Source organism: Entelurus aequoreus, linkage group LG27 (assembly GCF_033978785.1).
Source record: "Entelurus aequoreus isolate RoL-2023_Sb linkage group LG27, RoL_Eaeq_v1.1, whole genome shotgun sequence".
In the NCBI taxonomy this organism is placed as follows: domain Eukaryota; kingdom Metazoa; phylum Chordata; class Actinopteri; order Syngnathiformes; family Syngnathidae; genus Entelurus; species Entelurus aequoreus.
This window is the reverse complement of record NC_084757.1, coordinates 31,953,264-31,963,126: the sequence shown is the minus strand read 5'-3', so window position 1 is coordinate 31,963,126 and position 9,863 is coordinate 31,953,264. Positions and strand designations below refer to the sequence as shown.

Genomic DNA, 9,863 nt, shown 5'->3' with positions numbered 1-9,863 from the left:
AGTTTGAGAGTAGGACTAAATTTCGCAAATTCTCAGGACTTAAGTGTAAAATGGCACTCTAAGAAGCTTGATAAGTACGGCCCCAGGTCTCACCTCTCAGTGTCTACTCTGTGTCATCTCTCTCTGAGGCCCATCAACTTCCTACAAATACAGTCGTGATCAAAAGTTTACATACACTTGTAAAGCACATCGTGTCATGGCTGTCTTGAGTTTCCAATCATTTCCACAACTCTTATTTTTTTGTGATAGAGTGATGGTGCACATACTTGTTGGTCACAAAAAAAAAAATTCATGAAGTTTGGTTGTTTATAAATTGTTTTACTGAAAATGTGACCAATTCTGCTGGGTCAAAAGTATACATACAGCATTGTTAAAGGCCTAGAAAGCCACTACTAGCGACCACGCAGTCTGATAGTTTATATATCAATGATGAAATCTTAACATTGCAACACATGCCAATACGGCCGGGTTAACTTATAAAGTGACATTTTAAATTTCCCGCTAAACTTCCGGTTGAAAACTCCTTTGGATGATGACGTATGCGCGTGACGTAGCCAGTGAAACAGAGGTATGGCTCCCCCATTGAATACAATACAAAATAGCTCTGTTTTCATGTCATTATTCACAGTATTCTGGACATCTGTGTTGGTGAATCTGTTGCAATTTGTTCATTGCATTATGGAGAAAGAAGCTGAGCAAGCAAAGAAGAAAGTTGTCGGTGCAAAGCGGAGTATTTTGCGAGGGAAGTCAGCAACACAACACAGCCGGTGTTTCATTGTTTACATTCCCGAAAGATGCAGTCAAGATCGAAGAACTCGGACAACAGAGACTCTTACCAGGAGGACTTTGACTTCGATACACAGACGCCTGTAGAGAACTGGGACAACACAGACTCTTACCAGGATTACTTTGATTTGGATACACAGACGCAGACGGGGTACCGTGAGTACGCAGCTGCGCTTCCAAACATTTGATCGCTTACCTGTACGTGCGTGTCACGTACGTAACTTTGGTTAAATATATAAGCTTTATGAACCTTGGGTTAGGTGAACGGTCCATTGGGCTGAGTGATTGTGTGTGTTGTGCAGGTGTTTGAATTGTATTGGCGGGTTATATGGACGGGAGCTAGTAGCTAGGAGCTAGGAGCTAGCATAACAAACACCTAGGTGTTTTTATGCGGGATTAATTTGTGGCATATTAAATATAAGCCTGGTTGTGTTGTGGCTAATAGAGTATATATATGTCTTGTGTTTATTTACTGTTGTAGTCATTCCCAGCTGAATATCAGGTCACCCCCGGCTCTCACAGCATCTTCCCTATCTGAATAGCTTCAACTCCCCACTAGTCCTTCACTTGCACTTTACTCATCCACAAATCTTTCATCCTCGCTCAAATTAATGGGGAAATCGTCGCTTTCTCGGTCCGAATCGCTCTCACATCTGGCCGCCATCATTGTAAACAATAGGGAACTTTGCGGGAATGTTCAACTGACTACGTCACGCTACTTCCGGTAGGGGCAAGCCTTTTTTTTGTCAGATACCAAAAGTTACGATCTTTATCGTCGTTCTCTACTAAATCATTTCAGCAAAAATTTCATAACAAAGTCCTGATAAGATACTGAAATGAGATTTTCTTATTTAAATGGGGATAGCAGGTCCATTCTATGTGTCATACTTGATCATTTCGCGATATTGGCATATTTTTGCTGAAAGGATTTAGTAGAGAACATCGACGATAAAGTTCGCAACTTTTGGTAGCTGATAAAAAAGCCTTGCCTGTACCGGAAGTAGCGTGACGTCACAGGTTGTGGAGCGCCTCACATCGGCACATTGTTTACAATCATGGCCACCAGCAGCGAGAGCGATTCGGACCGAGAAAGCGACGATTACCCCCAAATTTGAGCGAGGATGAAAGATTCGTGGATGAGGAAAGTGAGAGTGAAGGATTAGAGGGCAGTGGAAGCAATTCAGATAGGGAAGATGCTGTGAGAGGCGGGTGGGACCTGATATTCAGCTGGGAATGACTAAAACAGTAAATAAACACAAGACATATATATACTCTATTAGCCACAACACAACCAGGCTTATATTTAATATGCCACAAATTAATCCGCATAACAAACACCTCCCCCCTCCCGTCCATATAACCCGCCAATACAAATCAAACACCCGTACAACACACTCAATCCCACAGCCCAAAGTACCGTTCACCTCCGTAAAGTTCATACAGCACATATATTTCCCCAAAGTCACGTACGTGACATGCACATGGCGGCACGCACGTACGGGCAAGCGATCAAATGTTTGGAAGCCGCGGCTGCGTACTCACGGTAGCGCGTATCCAACTCAAAGTCCTCCTGGTAAGAGTCTCTGTTGTCCCAGTTCTCTACGTGTTTGTGTTGCTGCAGCCGGCCGCTAATACACCGCTTCCCACCTACAGCTTTCTTCTTTGCTGTCTCCATTGTTCATTAAACAAATTGCAAAAGATTCACCAACACAGATGTCCAGAACACTGTGGAATTTTGCGATGAAAAAAGACGACTTAATAGCTGGCCACAGTGGTGTCCCAAAATGTCCGCTACAATCCGTGACGTCACGCGCAAACGTCATCATACCGAGACGTTTTCAGCCGGATATTTTGTGGGAAATTTAAAATTGCACTTTACTAATCTAACCCGGCCGTATTGGCATGTGTTGCAATGTTAAGATTTCATCATTGATATATAAACTATCAGACTGCGTGGTCGCTAGTAGTGGCTTTCAGTAGGCCTTTAATATTTGCTTACATGTCCCTTGGCAAGTTTCACTGCAATAAGGCACTTTTGGTAGCCATCCACAAGCTTCTGCTTGAATTTTTGACTACTCCTCTTGACAAAATTGGTGCAGTTCAGCTAAATGTGTTGGTTTTTTAACATGGACTTGTTTCTTCAGCATTGTCCACAGTTGTCCAAAGTCAGGACTTTGGGAAGGCCATTCTAAACCCTTAATTCTAGCCTGATTTAGCCATTCCTTTACCACTTTTGACGTGTGTTTGGGGTCATTGTCCTGTCGGAACACCCAACTGCGCCCAAGACCCAACCTCCGGCCTGATGATTTTAGGTGGTCCTGAAGAATTTGGAGGTAATCCTTGTTAGAATAATTTTATCTAAGTTATCACAAAAACTTTGTGTTTCAATGAGTTCCCAGCGAGAAGCAAAAACATGTCTTTGAACCTACCAAGAAGAATGCTTGTAAAACTCCACTGTGTAGGATGGGAAGCAACATGAAGGTGTTCTGTTTTCTTTCATGTATTGTAATCAACAGAAAGATATTGTCTGACCCAAGAACTACAAAAGCGAAGAGGAAGCAGGACCAGACTCCCCCCAGGCACCGCTTCTTTGAACTGTTTCACGATCTTTTCTGTGAACTGTTTACGACCTTTTCTGTGAACTGTTTACGACCCTCGTCCCTTAGAAGCAGCTGTTGCCATGTGGTCAGAGAAAGTCCAAATAAAAGGAGGAGGCGTACAATCTTTCACCAGAGCGTGCTGAGACACTGTGTGTTGGAATAATTGTTTGTAAGCTATCACAAAAGAAATGTTGTATTACATTAGGTTCCTGATAAGAAGATAAAGGTTGTCTTCGAGGCCTACCAAGAGGAAGAAAGCTCGTAAAACTTCACTGTGAATTCAAGTCGGACAGATGGCAGGAACTTCAAACTTCCAGGAGGGAGTCTCTTTGAAGTGTTTTACGAACGCTCTTTGAAGTATTTTAGAGGAACACTCTTTGGACCGCGGTGTGCGATGGAAGGAGACGGGAGGTGTTATCCATTGTCCTCGGGGACTTGCCCCAGCTGGACCCAGGATGAGCCCAGGCCCGAGACATCCTCCTTTTTTGTCTTCAATGTGACCGAAAACAATGACTGTTTTACATACTTCCTATTCCTGCTGTGACATGCGTTTGTGCGTGAACATTGAATATTCAAATAAAAGAGGAGACGAAAAGCTTTTTCTTCAGAGCATGGGTGACGCTGTAGAGGGTACAGCGTCAACATGGTATCTCCTCCATTGAGTCCAAATTTTATTCTGTCTCTGTTTGATTCCTTGCCTTTTTGTCTTGTTTAATAGATGTCACAGTGTTTGAACCTGACACTGTGCAAGGGTACAGTGTCCAGGCAACTCTCCTCAAATTGAGCCAAATTGAATTATGTCTGTTTAATTCTTTGCTTCTTGTCTTGTTTAATATAGGTCATCAGTGTTTGAACCTGACAATCCTCCTTTTTCCATTGTCCCATTTACTCTCTGTAAAGCACCAGTTCCATTGGCAGCAAAACAGGCCCAGAGCATAATACTACCACCACCATGCTTGACGGTAGGAATGGTGTTCCTGGTATTAAAGGCCTCACCTTTTCTCCTCCAAACAGCTACATTTTTGTTTCATCTGACCACAGAACTTTCCTCCAGAAGGTCTTATCTTTGGCCATGTGATGTCAGATGTCAGTGATGTTTTTTCCTCATATGGGAGGTTTTGTATTTCTGCCATAGATATTCAAAATCAAATGACTCAGAGGCAAAAAATGAAAAAAAACATGATTTTCTGCAAAGACTCCACCCACAAAAAAATTCTACCTTTATTTGTCGTTATTTATACTTTCTGAATAAATTATGTGATAATGTTAATCAGTCAACTCATTGGTGTTAATTTTCAATCTATCAAGATAAAAAAATAAAAATAAAAATCAAATTACAGGATGATATTTATGTAGTTTGCTCATTTTCCTCGGACTGATGTACTAACGTGATATATATATATATTTTTTTTTTACATATGTAGCATCATCTACAAAGAATTGCTATTGCGACATCTAGAGGACACATTTAGAATAGCAGTTTCTTTCATTCAAGTTTTGGCTCATTTTTATACTTAGCAAACTCATCCCGCAGGCCGGATAAAATCTGTTCGCGGGCCTGATCCGGCCCTCGGGCCTTACGTTTGACACCCCTGATCTATAGGCTGTATGAACTCACACAAGCTTACTCAAAATCATCATTGATGCAGAGGTCCTCAGCAGACCATAACCAACATTAAAGCCACATCCACACGAACACAGATACTTAATAAACGCATACTTATCTTAAGTCTCCATGATTGTCACACACACACACTAGGTATTAAAGGCCTACTGAAATGAAATGTTCTTATTTAAACGGGGATAGCAGATCCACTCTATGTGTCATACTTGATCATTTCGCGATATTTCCATATTTTTGCTGAAAGGATTTAGTAGAGAACATCGACGATGAAGTTCGCAACTTTTGGTCGCTGATAAAAAAGCCTTGCCTGTACCGGAAGTAGCGTGACGTCACAGGTTGAAGAGCACCTCACATCTGCACATTGTTTACACCAGCAGCGAGAGCGATTCGGACCGAGAAAGCGACGATTACCCCATTAATTTGAGCGAGGATGAAAGTTTTGTGGATGAGGAAAGTGACAGTGAAGGATTAGAGTGCAGTGCAGGACGCCAGGGTGTATCTTTTTTCGCTCTGACCGTAACTTAGGTACAAGGGCTCATTGGATTCCACACTTTCTCCTTTTTCTATTGTGGATCACGGATTTGTATTTAAAACCACCTCGGATACTATATCCTCTTGAAAATGAGAGTAGAGAACGCGAAATGGACATTCACAGTGACTTTTACCTCCACGACAATACATTGGCGAAGCACTTTAGCTTCGGAGCTAACGTGATAGCATCGTGCTTAGCTGCGGATAGAAACAGAAGAAACATGCCCCTGACTGAAAGGATAGACAGAAGATCAACAATACTACTATCAGGAGACACCGAACCAAACTCTGGACCTGTAACCGCACGGTTAATGCTGTCCAGCCTGTCGAAGCCTAGCAATGCTGTTGCTAACGACACCATTGAAGCTAACTTAGCTACGGGACCTCGACAGAGCTATGCTAAAAACATTAGCTCTCCACCTGCGCCAGCCCTCATCTGCTCATCAACACCCGTGCTCACCTGCGTTCCAGAGATCGACGGCGCGACGGAGAACTTCACCCGATCATCGGTGCGGTCGGCGGCTAGCGTCGGATAGCTGTTGCTGGTGTGAAAGCATGGAATTCTCTGGACAAAGACTTAAAAAGTTGCAAGAATATCTTTGAATTTAAAAAGAGTTACAAAAAGAGACAACTGGAATTATATCAAACTGCTTTTTGATTGGAACTTGTCATTTTGAAAATGCTTAACCGAAAAATTAAAAGTATGTTTGGGTGTTGGTGGAGGGAACAGTGATAAAGTCATTTAAATAATTTGTGTTAAAAAGGGGGCAGATAAATATAAGAATAGAATTCTTCCATCTGCTCCTTTCTGATCATGGAAATGTATAAGAAACAAAAAAACAATGAAAGTGTCAACTGTACATGGCTTGTATATATGCATTTTCATGAAAGGAATAAAAAGAAATGATGATGATGATGATGATAGCGCCTCTGCTATCCAACTCAAAGTCCTCCTGGTTGTGTTGCTGCAGCCAGCCACTAATACACTGATCCCACCTACAGCTTTCTTCTTTGCAGTCTCCATTGTTCATTGAACAAATTGCAAAAGATTCACCAACACAGATGTCCAGAATACTGTGGAATTATGTGGTGAAAACAGACATCTGGACATCTGTGTTGGTGAATCTTTTGCAATTTGTTTAATGAACAATGAAGACTGCAAAGAATAAAGCTGTAGGTGGGATCGGTGTATTAGCGGCCGGCTGCAGCAACACAACCAGGAGGACTTTGAGTTGGGTAGCAGACGCGCTATCCGACGCTAGCCGCCGACCGCACCGATGATCGTGGTGAAGTCCTCCGTTGCGCCGTCGATCGCTGGAACGCAGGTGAGCACGGGTGTTGATGAGCAGATGAGGGCTGGCGTAGGTGGAGAGCTAATGTTTTTAGCATAGCTCTGACGAGGTCCCGTAGCTAAGTTAGCTTCAGTGGCGTCGTTAGCAACAGCATTGCTAGGCTTCGACAGGCTGGGCAGCATTAACCGTGTAGTTACAGGTCCAGTGTTTGGTTCGGTGTCTCCTGATAGTAGTATTGTTGATCTTCTGTCTATCCTTCCAGTCAGGGGCTTATTTATTTTGTTTCTATCTGCATTTAAGCACGATGCTATCACGTTAGCTCCGTAGCTAAAGTGCTTCACCGATGTATTGTCGTGGAGATAAAAGTCACTGTGAATGTCCATTTCGCGTTCTCGACTCTCATTTTCAAGAGGATATAGTATCCGAGGTGGTTTAAAATACAAATCCGTGAGAAAGTGTGGAATCCAATGAGCCCTTTTACCTAAGTTACGGTCAGAGCGAAAAAAGATAAGTCCTGCACTGCACTCTAGTCCTTCACTCTCACATTCCTCATCCACGAATCTTTAATCCTGGCTCAAATTAATGGGGTAATCGTCGCTTTATCGGTCCGAATCGCTCTCGCTGCTGGTGTAAACAATGGGGAAATGTGAGGAGCCTTTCAACCTGTGTCGTCACGCTACTTCCGGTACAGGCAAGGCTTTTTTTATCAGCGAACAAAAGTTGCAAACTTTTTCGTCGATGTTCTCTACTAAATCCTTTCAGCAAAAATATGGCAATATCGCGAAATGATCAAGTATGACACATAGAATGGAGCTGCTATCCCCGTTTAAATAAATAAAAATATTTCAGTAGGCCTTTAATCTAAATTACACAGGTATTTTCAAACAATGTTTTACAAATGCTTTTAAACCTCTGAATAATGTTTTAAACTTTCTATACAATGTTTTAACTTTTAGCAAGAGTTAAACATTAATTTATCCTTTAACTTTGCATTAATCTTTTGTACTTTTAACTTTAAAACAATAAACCATAAGCTTTGACTTTAAACCTTTTAACTTTAACCATTTGCCATTTTAACTTAAGCTTTAAACTTTCACGTGTGCTTTAAAGTGGTCAAACACATTATGCAATCAATGCTCAAAGTGTAATGCAGTAATTCAACTTGAAGCCAGCAGTTCAAACAAACAAATTAAGATAGTTCAGTAAGCAAATTAACAAGCTAGCAACAAGCCTAGTCTATAAAATCCGCTACACCTCCCTGATACCGAAGTACATGTCAAACTACTTCCTTAACGTAAATGACCGCCATAACCACAACACCAGGGGGAGCTCCACTAACCACGTTAAACCCAGATTCCGAACTAACAAAGGTCTTAACTCATTCTCCTTCTATGCCACATCAATGTGGAATGCGCTCCCAACAGGTATAAAAGAAAGGGCATCTCTATCCTCCTTCAAAACCGCAATAAAAGTTCACCTCCAGGCAGCTAAAACCCTAAACTAACACCCTCCCCGGATTGTTAATAATCAAATGTAAACAATCAAATGCAGATACTTTTTCTTATGCCTTCTGATCTCTCTCTCTCTCTCTCTCTCTCTATGTCCACTACTTGATGTCCATATCCCCCCCCCCCCCACCCTCCACACCCCTGATTGTAAATAATGTAAATAATTCAATGTGATTATCTTGTGTGATGACTGTATTATGATGATAGTATAAATCTGATAGTATATATCTGTATCATGAATCAATTTAAGTGGACCCCGACTTAAACAAGTTGAAAAACTTATTCGGGTGTTACCATTTAGTGGTCAATTGTACGGAATATGTACTTCACTGTGCAACCTACTATTGATGGGTCCGGCAACACCGATGCATCGGCGCATGCGTCGAGCTCATAGAGCGATACCCTGTGTCGGTGCGCGTATCGCTTTTAGAAAGTCACGTGACCGAACACGAGCTGTTTTGGTCACGTGACCGCTCATGAGCTGTTCTGGTCACGTGACCGCTCATGAACTGTATCGCACTGACGCCTACGCGTCAAACTGTGTTTATTAGGAAGCGGCGCAATGCGTGTTGTTGACGAACACCGTTAGGGCCGCTTGTTGTCACTGTCACTCAGAGTTGCATTGCAGAATTACACAGAATAAATGTCTTTATTTTGTTTAGAATTCAGATGGGTTTGATTTGGTGCGCGGCATATATTGGCTGTGCGGCGCACGGTGTGCGCGGAGGACGCTTGAGCACTGCGCAATTGCGCAGGCGCGCACCTTAGAGGGAATGTTGCTCACAGGGCACAGAGGAGGCGTCAGTGCGATACAGTTCGCGTATCGGTCACGTGACCAAAGCAGCTCATGATCGGTCACGTGACTTTCTAAAAGCGGTACGCGCACCGACACAGGGTTTCGCTCTATGAGCTCGACGCATGCGCCTATGCATCTGTGTTGCAGGACCCATCACTACTGTTACTAGAGAAGGTACAGGAATGACGGCGTGGCGAAGTTGGTAGCGTGGCTGTGCCAGCAATCGGTTGCTGGGGTTCAATCTCCACCTTCTACCATCCTAGTCATGATACATGTCCACATTATTTGACTGTATCTAAAAAAGATAAAAATATATTTTTATTTAAATGAAGATATGAAATAATCCTAAATGAAATACAATGACTTGGTTTATATTATTGTATATACTAGGTCATAATATCAGTGTCAGTTGAGTCGGTCCATAGGTTGCCTGTAGGGATTTTTAATGTCCAGCAGATGTCAGTATTTAGTGACACAGTATCGACAAAGTATCAATACAGTTTTGCAATGTGTCGAAACGCTTCACGAGGCCTCATCAACCCATCACTACAACCTACTAATAAAAGTCTCAATCAATCAATCAATCAATCAAAGCTTGCAGGTCCAAGTTAAGCATATCAAACTAAACATTTCGACCGTCATCAAATGAAGCATATTCACCGACCATTGGTGTGTTTGGAGAAACTTGTAGAGTTGATCTTGCGGTTGTGGCTGCTTGCTGTTCTT

General features: G+C 42.3%; 1 protein-coding gene across 1 annotated transcript in view; it reads right to left on the bottom strand.

Moving 5' to 3' along the window:
* LOC133644395 (cyclic nucleotide-gated channel cone photoreceptor subunit alpha-like) overlaps positions 1-9,863 on the bottom strand; it is an 85,476-nt gene extending 75,613 nt beyond the window's left edge. Inside the window, exon 1 of the mRNA XM_062038823.1 lies at positions 9,802-9,863. The gene's annotated coding sequence lies outside the window, so the exon portion shown is untranslated. The remainder of the gene's footprint in view (positions 1-9,801) is intronic.